This window comes from Notamacropus eugenii, chromosome 1, assembly GCF_028372415.1.
Source record: "Notamacropus eugenii isolate mMacEug1 chromosome 1, mMacEug1.pri_v2, whole genome shotgun sequence".
Classification (NCBI taxonomy): Eukaryota; Metazoa; Chordata; class Mammalia; order Diprotodontia; family Macropodidae; genus Notamacropus; species Notamacropus eugenii.
The window spans coordinates 595,994,566-596,007,847 of NC_092872.1; the positions used below are offsets into that span (position 1 = coordinate 595,994,566).

The 13,282-nt window shown below is 33.4% G+C and overlaps 1 protein-coding gene across 7 annotated transcripts in view; it reads right to left on the reverse strand.

Annotated features, from left to right (window-relative positions):
• The window catches only part of RALGAPA2 (Ral GTPase activating protein catalytic subunit alpha 2), a 428,361-nt gene that overhangs the window by 265,114 nt on the left and 149,965 nt on the right, over nt 1–13,282 (reverse strand). The gene's annotated exons all lie outside the window — the stretch shown is intronic.

Below are 13,282 nucleotides of genomic sequence, written 5' to 3' on the forward strand. Positions count from 1 at the left end.
TATTTTTCTTGGGGAAAAGGTGATGCAATTATTACATATCACTACATGATACAGGCTGTCTGATGTTATTAAAAGATTCAGGTATGGCCAATTTACAAGCATTTCCCCTAGACCTTGCTTTCCAAGTTCACTGCTGAGTCTTATTCTCTTTGAGTGCACCCTTGGGATCTTTTTACAGACGACTGTTTATTATTTCATTATTCCATCATATACCTCATGAGAGATCATAGAAATTTCTGATAAGAATCACAAACTCTCTTTGACTTCCAGGACAGAACATTAAACTTTAACTACATATGGAAATTTTCTTTTCAATTGACATGAAATAAAAATTAATCTCAATTATGATTTTAAAAATAAATGTCTACACTTTAACTAAAACTAGAGAAACCACCATGGCTAGAAAAAAAAAGGCTTGAAAAATAAAATTTTACATGAAATTAGCTATAATTTAATGAGAACTAAAAATTATACAAGAAAAGCTAAATAAAACTTAAATATGACATTCAGCTTTTTGGGGAGAGGAGGAAGAAAAAGGTATACCTGTGACCAAACATGGTATAGTAAAAAAAAACAACACTGACTTTTGAGCCAGAGGACTAGAGTTCATGTCCTACCTGCTACTTACTCTTGGTCCATTCACTTTTCTATCTCTGTGCCTCAGTTTCCTCTATAAAAAGAGGGAATTCCACTACAATGATCTCTGTAGTCCCTTCTAGCTTTTCATCTATAATCATTTTTGTGGCGAACTCCTGGTCTGGCAACTCTCTTGATAAGTAAATCTTCTGTAAACTTAAGTCTTAAACAACTGGCAGAAGCACTGAGAAACAAACTTTCTTATCCATATACACACAGCTAGTAAAAATAAGATGCCAGACCTGAATCCAGGCCTTCCTGTCTCCAATTCTAGCATTCTATCTACTATGTCAGGCTGCCTTTTATATAAACATCAAGTGGATTTATTTCACTGTGTAAAATTGAACTGATATAGCTATACAGTTGTTTGCATTCAGGAACAGGAGAAGAAAAGGTAAATTAATGTTAAGAAATCATGAAAATGAAATATACCATATGTGTATGGTTAAGGTTTTATAGGTATGTAAATAGGACTTTGTGACAGTGAGGAGACTAACCCAAATCACTGTAATTAAGTCCTATCTTACTTAAAAAAAACCCACTACTGGAAGATAAGACAACACATTACTAATGGTCAATGAAGATGAGCTCTCTCTATAATGGAAATGAATGACAGGCTCAAACTGTTTCAAAGTTCTGCATGCAAATTACCAATCGTAACTTTTCAGTAATGGAGAATTTGCATTTAAAAGAGAATTTAGCTTTGATGTCTTAAGAGAAAAATTATATTAAGACAAAATCTGTAAGTCATTGTTAAAGAAGAGTTGACTTATTTTAAGCAAAGAAAACGTCCCAGTCTTTGATATGTTCTCAGAAACATGAAAATAAAATTCCTTTCTCCAACTGTCCTTTTCCATTTCACACATATTGATCTTTCCATATGTTTTCAATAAAGATGAAATTAACAGGAACCGTTCTTAATAAATTCAAATCATGACTTCTTTCATGTTAAGATACATTTGTGCAACCAGAGGTGGAAGAGCTGGCAAAGCATTAGTGGAGAAACTCTCTGTTAGGGAAGTAGAGGGCTTTAAAAGTTAGAAAACTTATGAGGTAAAAAAACGACCAAGGAAAGAAGTTTGTAGGTTGTTGGGGACAAAGAATGCTTCACATAATATTAAGACCAGGACAAAGGTAAATTAAAAAGGAGGAAAGCTAAGAACCTAAAATCTGAGCTAAAAAGAACTTTAGATACTTGTTGAAACTGTATGTCAACCACCACAATGTGTACAAAACTGCTGTTGAACACAAAGGGATCATATTGGCAAAAATACCTAGAAATTCTGGATCCCCAGATCCTTTCATTAATTCTTTCACTTCCCCTTCTTCCTTGATTACAGCTTCTACTCCTCAAGTAGAAGACTTAAGTTCAAATTTGGCATCAGAAACTAATTATCTGTGTGACTCTGGGCAAGTCAAATGTAAATGTAAAACAGGAATAATAACAGAACCTATCTCAAACAGTTGTTATGAGGACTGAATGAAATAAATATATGTAAAGTACTCCACATAGTACCTGGTATGTAGGAGACACTTAATAAATGTTTGTCAACTTCCTTCCTCCCTCTCTCTAGCTCCCAAGAATGAAAAGAGTGGATGAAAGCTTTTTATTTTCCCCTTGCCTCTTCAAAAATAAAAGAAAATTATTTTCAGTAATCTTGTGAAACCATAAATACAATAAACATCAAAGTAGTAACTGTTACCTGATAAGGTAATCTTGTTAGCTAAAATAAAGTTTGTATACTAATAAGTAGTCCCCCCTCCCCCCCGCCAAATTATTTAAAATAAATGAATCAATATTCTTTCACTTGGTGCTGAGGATACAAAATGAAACAACTCCTACCTTTTTGGAGATTACATTTGATTTTAAACAAATATATGTATTCTGTACACATTCATATAAATTTAAAACACATACAAAGTAAATGTAAGATTTTTCTGGGTGGAGGAACTGGCGGCTAGAGAGATCAGAAAAAAGGTCTCAAAAAGAAAGTGGTACTCAAGCTAAATGTTGATGGAAACTAAGTTTATAAAGGGCAAAGGTGAGGATAGAGTGTATTCCAAGGATAGGGGACAGGAGAAGGCCACTTTGGCTGAATCTTAGATTGAACCAGAGGGAGTAATAGGAAATAAATCTGGAAAAGTAGGCTAGAGACTGATTGTGAAGGGTTTAAAATGCCAGAAAAGGAGTGAATAATTGATCCTAGAGGCAATGAAGAACAACTGAAAATTTACAACAGTAAAACTAAAAAAAAAAAACAAAAAACTGTTCCCTACGATTATGTCACAGATATTGAAACCTACCCATTGTTCTTTGCAAAGATATTGGTCTTCTGTACTTTTGCACATTATATATAAATTATCTATTTTAGCCAAACTATTTATTGCAATCTATGCAATAGTTATTTCTTTACTATTAAAACTGAAACACTATTAAATTATGTGAAAAAGTCATGTTAGGGTAATTTATATAACTATGCCATTTTTTACTAACAGAAATATTTTGTGAAACTAAAAAATATATAGTACTGTCATTAATTTTTTTTAAAAGCACCATTTCATTTTGTAAAGGTCATCAACTTTGTATTTTTGAGCTTTCATGCTCAACTCACAATCTATTTACTATTATTTCAATTGCCATTTGCTGGCTGGTTTGTCAGCTCTCCCAAATATCCTGTTTTTAGCATAGATATCACTTTGTAAAGGTACAATAGATGATCACACTTAGGGTATCCTGAGTCTTTCAGTAATTCTTCAGCTATGATTTTTAAATAATGAAAATATTAGTGCATGGCTAAAAATAGGCAGTCAAGTGTGCCACCCAGAGGCAGAAATCAGAAATTCAACTTAGAACTAAAGTAATTTTAACCTGTAATGGAAAAATGATAAACATTACATTTTAAATGTTTCACTTACTCAACCCACTCAAAGGTACAGGACTTCTAACAAAAACTACTTTATACAGACAAATTCTAATGTTCTTCCCATTCCAACTTATACTTCTCGTGTCAGAGTCCATAAAAATGTGAACTTTTAGACAACTCTTTTCTAGGTTCTCATGCATTTAGAACCAGTCTCTACTGAGGCCACCTATTCCAACACTCATTTTTATGGATAAAGAAAATGTGGCCCAGGAATGTGAAAATCAAAGAGAGAGTAAACATCAGAGGCAGAATTTTAGCACAGATCTTCTAACTCTGAAGCCAATACACTTTAAGTTGTACCATACTGAATCCTGACATCAGACGGAGAAGAGGGAAGCATTTAAAAGATATTAAATGCAACTACTTTTTAATGCAGAAAAAAATAGGAATTGACTATTATGGCAAGAATGATATTTGCCCCAAGAAAACAAAAGTGAATGGCTAATGGGAAGCAGTGTAGAATAGTGGGAAAATAATGCTGAATTTTAATTAGAGGACTTGGTTTAAATTCCAGGTCAGTCATACGTTCACCTATGCAAACTTGGGAAAGTTACTTAAAATTCTATAAATCTGTGTCTTCTGTAAAATGAGAATGTTAAAATTAATGACTACTAAGGTCCTTCCTAGTTCCAAACTGATTTTTCTATTTCCTTTAAATATATATATATACATACACATATATATGATATGCATACATACATATAGCATACTATATAGTATAAATATAACATGTATTTTCAGAAATACATTTTTTTTTAAAAAGCTACCATGACTTAATAAGAGATTCAGAATAAAAGTTAAATTAAGTGACACAAAATGTCCTGCTTTAATGAGCATTTGGTTTTTTTATTAGTAGAAATTCTACTCTTCTGGCAAAAGACTAAAATTTCTCCTTTATACCCTTTTCAGAAGAATTACATTTAGGATCCTTACAGTAATTGTGTGGTTGCTAATCAGAACTTACCAAAGTATATAATGAGATTTACTAACATTGAAGAAAAAAAAAGTCAATTATATTAAATAAAAAAAGACTTCCACACTCTAAAGCTTCAAACAATAGGCCTTTTGAAGTTTATAATTTTCTTATTTTGTTTAAAAACAAACATGAAAGAATGAATTACTGGTAGTACTAACTTGCTATTTAAAAAGTATATACTTGACAAGAAAAGGTAAAAGATCACACATCTTTTACATAACTAGAAAAATATGAATTATTATAAAATCTAAAAATGATGTTAAGTATGAACATTAAAAATCTCTTTTCTTTCTGCAAAATGAAGTGATGGCATGCTAGGTAGCACAGTGGATAAAAGTAACTGTAGTCAGGAAGACCCAACTTCAAACCCAGCCTCAGATCCTTACTAGGTATGTGACTCTGAGCAAATCATTTCATCTCTACATGCCTCAGTTTCCCCATCTGTAAAATGGAAATAATACTATCTACCTCTCAGAGAAAATGAGGCAATATTTGTAAAGTAATTTGCAAACCTTACAATGCTATACAAATGCTACTACTATTATTAAATACTATTTTCATGTTTTCAAATACTTGAGAATATAATCTAACAGGTAAGTTCTTTGAGAAATACTTTTGAAAGTATGTTTTATTACAGTTATAAAAAGGAAACAGCTGTCTCATTTGAATTGATAACTGTACATTAATCAGTGAATTTAGATGTAGAGTCACAACCTTTAACATTATTCTTCATCCTCACTATGACCTCCAATCCCTCTGCTTCTCAGTTCTTTCACAAACTAGGAATCTTGAATTGGCTATATTTTCCTCCCTTTTCTATCTTAGCCCCTAAGTAAACCAATATAGCTTATCTACATTCTAGGCATGGGGGATAGCCAGAGAAAACACCCAAAGCTGAGATAGGAAGTCTCTTATTTGTGGCCAGAAGACCACTCTCACTGGATCAGAGAATGTGTTGGGGAGTAAAGTATAAGAAGAGTGGAAAGGTAGGAGGGGACTAGGTTATAAAAGGCTTTGAAAGCTAAAGAGAGAATTCTGTATTTGCTCTTGGAGGCAAAAGTCAGTCACTGGAGTTTACTGGGTTAGGGGGGTAAGAGGGTAGGGTGTCTCCAACAGTACTTCAATAATCAATTTATTATCCTACTTAAGACTGTATCTATTCCAAACCTTTATATCACTCTTCAAGACTCCTGTGGCACTCATAATTCCTATTTCTCATGTGAGGACCTTGCCTCATACTAAAAAAAAAAAAAAAAAAAAAATGAAGCCCATTCACCAAGACATCACTCTGATGTCTTCCCCTCACTATCACTTTTTCAATACTGTCTCACATGAAGAAGCAGCCCCTTTCCTCTCTAAGACAAACTATACAAATATTTCCATCCTGTTTTCTCAAGTAGATTGCTCCCTCTATCATCATAATTCTCTCACTAATCTGTAATCTCTCCCTATCTACTGGCTGTATCCCCACTATCTACAAATACGTCCAAATCTCCACTATCCTTAAAAAAAAAAAAAATCACTTGATCTACTCCTCCTTTCTCTGCCTCCCACCCAGTATAATCCTACACCTCTAAATTCCTTGAGAAATATGTTTACAGTAGTTGCCTTCACTTCCTCTCCTCTCATACTCTTCTACTCTCTCCCCAAAATTACCAATGATCTCTTAATTGTTAAACATAAGAGCCTTTTCACATTTTTCATCCTTCTTAACCACTCTAAAGTCTTTGCACTCTTGATGAACCTCTTCTCTTTTTTGATATTTCTTTCCCTCTAGGTTCTTGTGACACAGTTCTCTCCCGATTCTCTTGATATAGACTACTCAGTCTCTTTTACTGGATCTTTATCTAGGTCATACACACTAACACGGAGTGAACTTCAAGGGCCTGAACCCACTTTTCTCCTTCCTTCTATAACTCCCATAAATTCAATGATCACCTCTACGCAGATAATTCTCCAGCCCTGACCCCTCTCTTGACCTTCAGTCTCACATTACCCATTGTCTACTGGATACCTCCAAATGTCATCTCAAACTCAACTATATCCAAAACAGAAGTCATTATCATCTTCCCTGAACCCTCCCCTCCATTGAATTTGCCTACTATTGTTGAGGGAACCGCCATTCTCCTAGTCACTCAGGCTTATAATCTCAATGTCATACTCTTCTCCTCACTTAAAATTAACATACAAATATAATCTGTTGTCAAATCTTATTTCTCCCTTCAAAAAAAATCATATATATCACATATATAATCATAAATACATAAAAATATCATGTATATATATATATATGAATATATCCCCTTTTTCCATCCACACCACCAGTGCACAGGTAAATCACCTCATATCTGGACTATTGCAAAAGCTGGCTGACTGCTCTCCCTGTCTCAAATTTCTCCCCATTCCAGTCAGCTGAAAAATGATCTTTCTAAAGTGCAAGCCTGACCATGTCTCCTCCCTACTCAATAAAGTCCATTGACACATTTTAACTTCCAGAATCAAATATAAATATAAAGTCCTCTATCTGGCATTTAGTGCCCTTCAAAATCTGGAGAAAAATACAAACCTTAACTCTCACAAAACTGAACGTGAACAGATTAACAGTAATATGAATCAGGGTTGCAGACTGGATAAGAAAACAATGACATAATCTGTTGCATATAAGAAACATCATCCAAAAGCAAAGATGTACCCAAGATAAAAATTAAAGATTGGAACAAAAGTTACCATACATTAGGTGAATCCAAAAAGGCAGGAGAAGTGGTCATGGTATCAGATAAAGAAATACAAAAATCCACAAAATAAATGGAGATAAACAAGGAAATTGTATTATGCAAAAAGAAAGCATATCCAAATCCCAATATTAGTATTAAACTTATATATTTCAACTTCTAAAGCATCAAATTAACAGGAAAAAATTAAGTGAATTATAAGAAAATATAAATAACAATAATAGCAGAGGTCTTAATGTACCTCTCTCATATTTGGACAAATATAACCAAAAAAAAAGGAAAATACAGAATTGAATAAACTTCTGGAGAAATTGCAGCTAAAAAACTTGGTATCTTTTAAATTATACTGCTAAAGAATGTGTGCATGTGCGCATGTGTACATTTCCAGAAAAACATAGTCATGCTATGGTTTTGAACATAGCATAGAGTGAAGAAAATAAAATTTTTAAAATTAAAGCAAAAAAAGAAAAAATAGGTGAAAGCACAACACTGTTAGATATAAAAATTATCAGAACCAGTTACAGAATAAAAAGAAATATCAACAAAAAAAATAAAAAGAACTATCAGCAGTTATATGGTTAAAAAAAACCCTGAGAATACAAAAGTAGAGGATCATTTTCAAAAATATAAAATACCCAAACTAAAAGCACACCAAATAGACACCTTAAATAATCCAATTTCAGAAAAGAAAATAGAACTAAGTGCAAAGAAGATAAAATTTTAAAAGGCAAGTATTATGGAAACATGAAAGAATTCTATTAAACTTTTAAAAAAGAATCCCAATACTACACAAATTATTTTCAAAAACTGAAGAAGAAAAATTCTACTAAATTCCTTTTATTAGACAAATATGTTTCTAATACCTAAACTAGGGAAGGATAAATAAAGAAGAACTATACATCAATGTAATTAAAAAATAGTTATTTAAAAGCTTTAAGTAAAACCCCCCAAAAAGACTACAGCAATTTATGGAAGAAATAATTCATTATGACCAAATTGGATTTACACCAAGGAATGGTTTGACTTTAAGAAAAAAATCAACGCTATTAATCATAATGTTAGACTTGTCCTACTGCTATGCTAACTGGACTCTACCTAACAGAAGAAATTATACGTTTGATCACTGACTGATCTACCTAGAAGATCAGGAGTTCCTATGTAACCAATACTGGTTGAGCCACCTATATTTAGGCAAGGAATGTAAGGCTCTCTTGATCATAATCAGTTTAATAAATTAGTAAACTTCATCTAATCTAGGTATGAAAAATTGGCAAACTTTCTAAATCAAAATGTCCTTTGGAGGGGGTGTTATCCAGACCATCTGACTGCCCTAAGGCAGTCCCTGAAAACCTGCCAAACAACAACAATCAGATATAAGGGCAGAGACCCAAAAATTAGGCCTTTCTATCAGAGAAGAATGCTGGCGTATGAATCAGGCATCATTCATTTATGTGCCTATGCAACCATAAGTTTAGGAAGCAACACACTTACATGCCTGGGAGTAATAAACTGCCTGACTTGTGATCCTTTGAGCATTTACATTGCTTTTTGGCACCATATCTATGATCTCCTCACACACATTAAGGTAAAAACATCCAAAAACCACAGATTATCTTAATAGATATAGAAAACTGACAAAGTATGGGTATCCATGAGCTTTTTTTAAGTGTTAAAAGTATTAAGCTAAAATCAAAATTAAGTACCATATGTAATAAGGATATGCTAGCTTTCCTAATAAATACATAAGCAAAGTAAGGATGCTTACTCTCCTTACCAGTATTTGACATAGGTTTTAGAAATGCTACCAATGGCAATAAGATAAAAGAAAGAAATTAAAAGCATAATCATGGGTAAAAGTGAGAAGGGAAAGGGGAGAGCAGGGAATAAGCATTTATTAAGTACTTATTATGTGTCAGACACTGTGCTAAGTGTTTTTCAAATATTTTCTCATTTGATCTTCACATGAACCCTGGGAGGTACGTGCTATTATAATTCCTTTCTTATAAAGGTGAGGAAACTGAGGCAGATAGAAGTTAACTGACTTGCCCAGAGTCATACAATTAGCAAGTATCTGAGATCGCATTTGAACTCATGTCTTCTTGACTCTGGGTTTGGAGCTATCTATCTACTGTGCCCCCAAGGTGCTTGTGGAGATTTCAAAACAAGAGATAAAATGATCACTCTCTGCTGATAGGGAATCATTGATATAGTAACATCCACCTTCTCACTCTCCCACAGGAAAGTCCATCTCCTAACTTTGTGCCTTTTCACTGGCAATCAATCCTCCAAGCCTAGAACAATCTCCTCACTTCTGAGGCTTCCTTCAAGGTTCATCTCAAATCCCACATTCTGCAGAAGGTCTATCCCATTTTCCTCAAGGAGCCCATATTCAAAGGGGATTGCTTTCTTTCTAATGGAAATCTTTCTCTGTATCATCAAACCTTAGCACAGTGCCTATTATAGCACTTATTAAGTAAGCACTTAATAAGTAAATACTTGTTTACTACTCTTCACTGCCAAAAAACTCCTTGAAATAAAAAAAAAGAACAATTAGTTTTGCCATGCCACTAAAGATAATAAAAACATTATTTCATTAGACATAGTTTGACTTCACAGTGTTCATAAATACAAGCAAAAAGAACCCAATGAAGATAATTATATTTAATACACTTAAATCTGTTACCATGGACAAGCCTGAGAAATCTATGGAAAATTCATTAAGATGTTCCCAATTACACCAATACAGACACTGATCCTTGGTGACATGAATATGAGTGAAAGTGGACACAAGGATAGGGCAATGAAAAATAGAAAAATGTGATTCAGAATTTAAAAAGGGAAAGAAGCTAAATGCTTGTAAGACTTCTCATATGTTTCAATGTTGCTAATGCATTCTTAAAGAAGAGAGCAGAAAGGTGCTAATGCTAGAAATGCTACCTCCTCCAAATACAGCCAACATACACAAAAATGAAAATACCTTACCAGGCAAGAAATAACTAGTTACAAATGTGGGAGCCAGTTCTGAATCAGTGATGGGTAAAATAAGATTAGAAGGATGAAGCTAATGAGATGACACTGGGTGATATAAACTTTTCACCTGATCTATTCAAATAAGATACTGAAGGGAAAAACATAGGAAATTAATAGAAAAAAAAGTGATCTGAACTTATTAGTGTTTCCCATATTAGTTGAAATGATGTGAACTGACAAAAAAAATGGGGAAGCCAAGAGTCCAAGGAAAAAAATTAATTCACTAAATATTTGATGAACTTGCCAATCTGCGAGGTAAGTCAAAGGCAACACTAGGTAAGGACATAAATTCCTTTTCAAAATATTATAGAAGATGGTGGCGGATTATTAGCAAGATTGAATCATAAAATACCAAAGAGTAGAAAAGACCAAAATTATCCTACAAGAAGATTAGTCTTATATTCAATTAATTCAAACCTCCTGAAAAGCATTTAGTGATGAAATAAAGAAGAGGATAAGAACAAAAGAAAAAAAATTTTAAAAGACTACACCTGCCAGTACTTCTAAAGCATTATTTCTGTCACTATGGTCACTGGAACTACCTTACCTGAAATTTTCAGTTCCAAATCCACATGAAGTAAAAAAAGACTATAAATAAAGACCAATAACATACCTTCCATCTAAAGCAGACAATTCTGCAAACACTGAAGGACTGATGTTTAAAGTGTATAAAACCAAAGGCTATCAACCAGCTATTTAGTATTTAAATACTAAATAGTTACTGTTCCTCTTTTACCCCCAAACCCTGAGGAAAGTCTTCCCCTCCTAGTTGGATTTTTTTTTTTTAATTAAAGGGACCATCCCTTGAGTAATTACTTAAAGAATTGTCTATTCATTGAATAGGTGTATCTCAGTGAGAATGTGCTAAGACCTTAGCCTGAAAGGGCCAGGGTCTCTCATTGTATCCTGGGCCATCTCTAGTTGTCCTTACGAATATCAGGCCACAGGACCCAGATGGCTCAGGAGAAGAAAGTGAGGTTGGTGACCTTGCACAGCCCTCCCTCACTCAAATCAAAGTCACCTGCAAGTCATGTCATCATCTTGATGTTACAGTCCTCTTTGAGAATGAAGGATAAACACAACAATGAGAAGGGAATGGATAGCCAAACAATATTCTAAAACAAATCATAGATTTTAGTCACCAACAACTGAAAAGTGCAAATAATTTTATTTTTTGATCATACTAATTATATTGAGTATAAAAAAAAATTTTGATTTAATAAAAGTAAAATATAGATTTAAAGGCTCTTCAACAAAATGTGTCACATGTATATTTTTAAAATGCTATATTAAGATTATAGAAGAGTCCCTGGAGGATGTAACAACTAAGGCAATATTAATTTGACAATATTTTGTTACCAACATAAAATGAGACATACAACAAGAAGGAATATGCTCCCTCAAAGTTCTCTGTCACTGTAATGAAATTTATAAGCATCAAAAAGGAAGAATTCCATGTATATAAAGAGGTTCTGCAGATTCTCTTGCTAATATATGACAACACAGTGAAATCAAGACAAAGAATACTATAAAGCATCCTAAATGAGATTCAAATCAATTAAGAATTTGGCCTATCAACCCTCATAGGGAACAAAAGGAGAATGAAAAAATCTGTTGTCCAAATCATGATATGCATTATTTCAGAGAGCCATCTAAATTTGTCTATCAGTTCATTTAGCTTGGAAAAGCAGTGTACCAGTTGGACCCAGAAATGAATGAATTACAAAACCATGCTGACTGGGTTCACTACAAAACTGTTACATAAACACAACAGGGATCTCACATGAAAGGACAATCCTTTTACACTTTCCTAACCAATTCACTCAATGCAGTAGCTTTTGACAACCTTCTCATTCTTCTTCGATCCTTCCCTGGCTTCTCTGTCCCCATCTTCTCAGCTGAAGACCTTGCATCTTATTTTGATGAAAAAATTGAGGCCATCTGCTAAGAGTTCCCTCTGTACTGTTCCTGATCTTACCTCATGCAGACACTTTCCTCACTGTCTCCTTCTTCACAAACCTTTTCTCACATGCAGAGGTGGCTTGTCTTGCTAATTCTAAATTCTCTACATGTACAAATGATCCTATTCTATCTCGTGTTCACCAACAGACTGCCACCTCCTTATCCTTGATCCCTCATCAATCTTCGGTTTTTTAAATTAGTTCACCAAAGGATCAAAATGGAAAAGGAGGGAGAGTGTAGTCAGCACAGGAGTAATGGGCTAGAAGAGAACCGAGGTTTGAAGGAACTGGAGATCACAGTGAGGAGGAATAATAGGGTTAGGATTTGCAACGGTGCTTCTATTACATGTTTACTGAAATATTTCTGTATTTTTGGGGGGAATGACTTCTAATTTCTTCTGTATATTCTCTATATTTAAAAAATGACAATGGCAATCTAGTTTTAGTTTACATTGTCTGAAAAATTCTGTAGTAAAATATGACCTTTTTTAGATATTAAAATTAGATTAATTCTCAAAATTAGAGGTTAGGCCAGATGACCTCGAATTTCCACCTCTAAATTTACAGTCAGCTCAATAGACAATAAGAGTTCCAAATTCAGCATGCTGTGTAACTATCAACATTTTACCTACAATTCATGCAGAAAAACTGCTTTCAACAAGTATAGAGATGTTGAAATCTCTGGGGATATTGTATTAATAAGCAAATCCTGATAAAGTACGTCCAGTTTATTTACAAATGTAGATTCATTTATCTAAATGAATGCTAGACAAAAATTTTTAAATAAATACAAAAATAATGGGAGGGCACCTCAAATAGTATTCCCTCCAATACATTTAATTATGACAATCAATCAACAGGTACATATTAAGTAGCCTTTGAAACTCATGCTCTATCTTAAAAAAAAATTATTCAAATACTCTTTCTGCATTTCCAACTTTTAAATTATATTTATCCAAACTATCATGTTTCTTAAAACTGACATGCACCTGAAATGACAATTATGAATAAGTTAGAGAATAA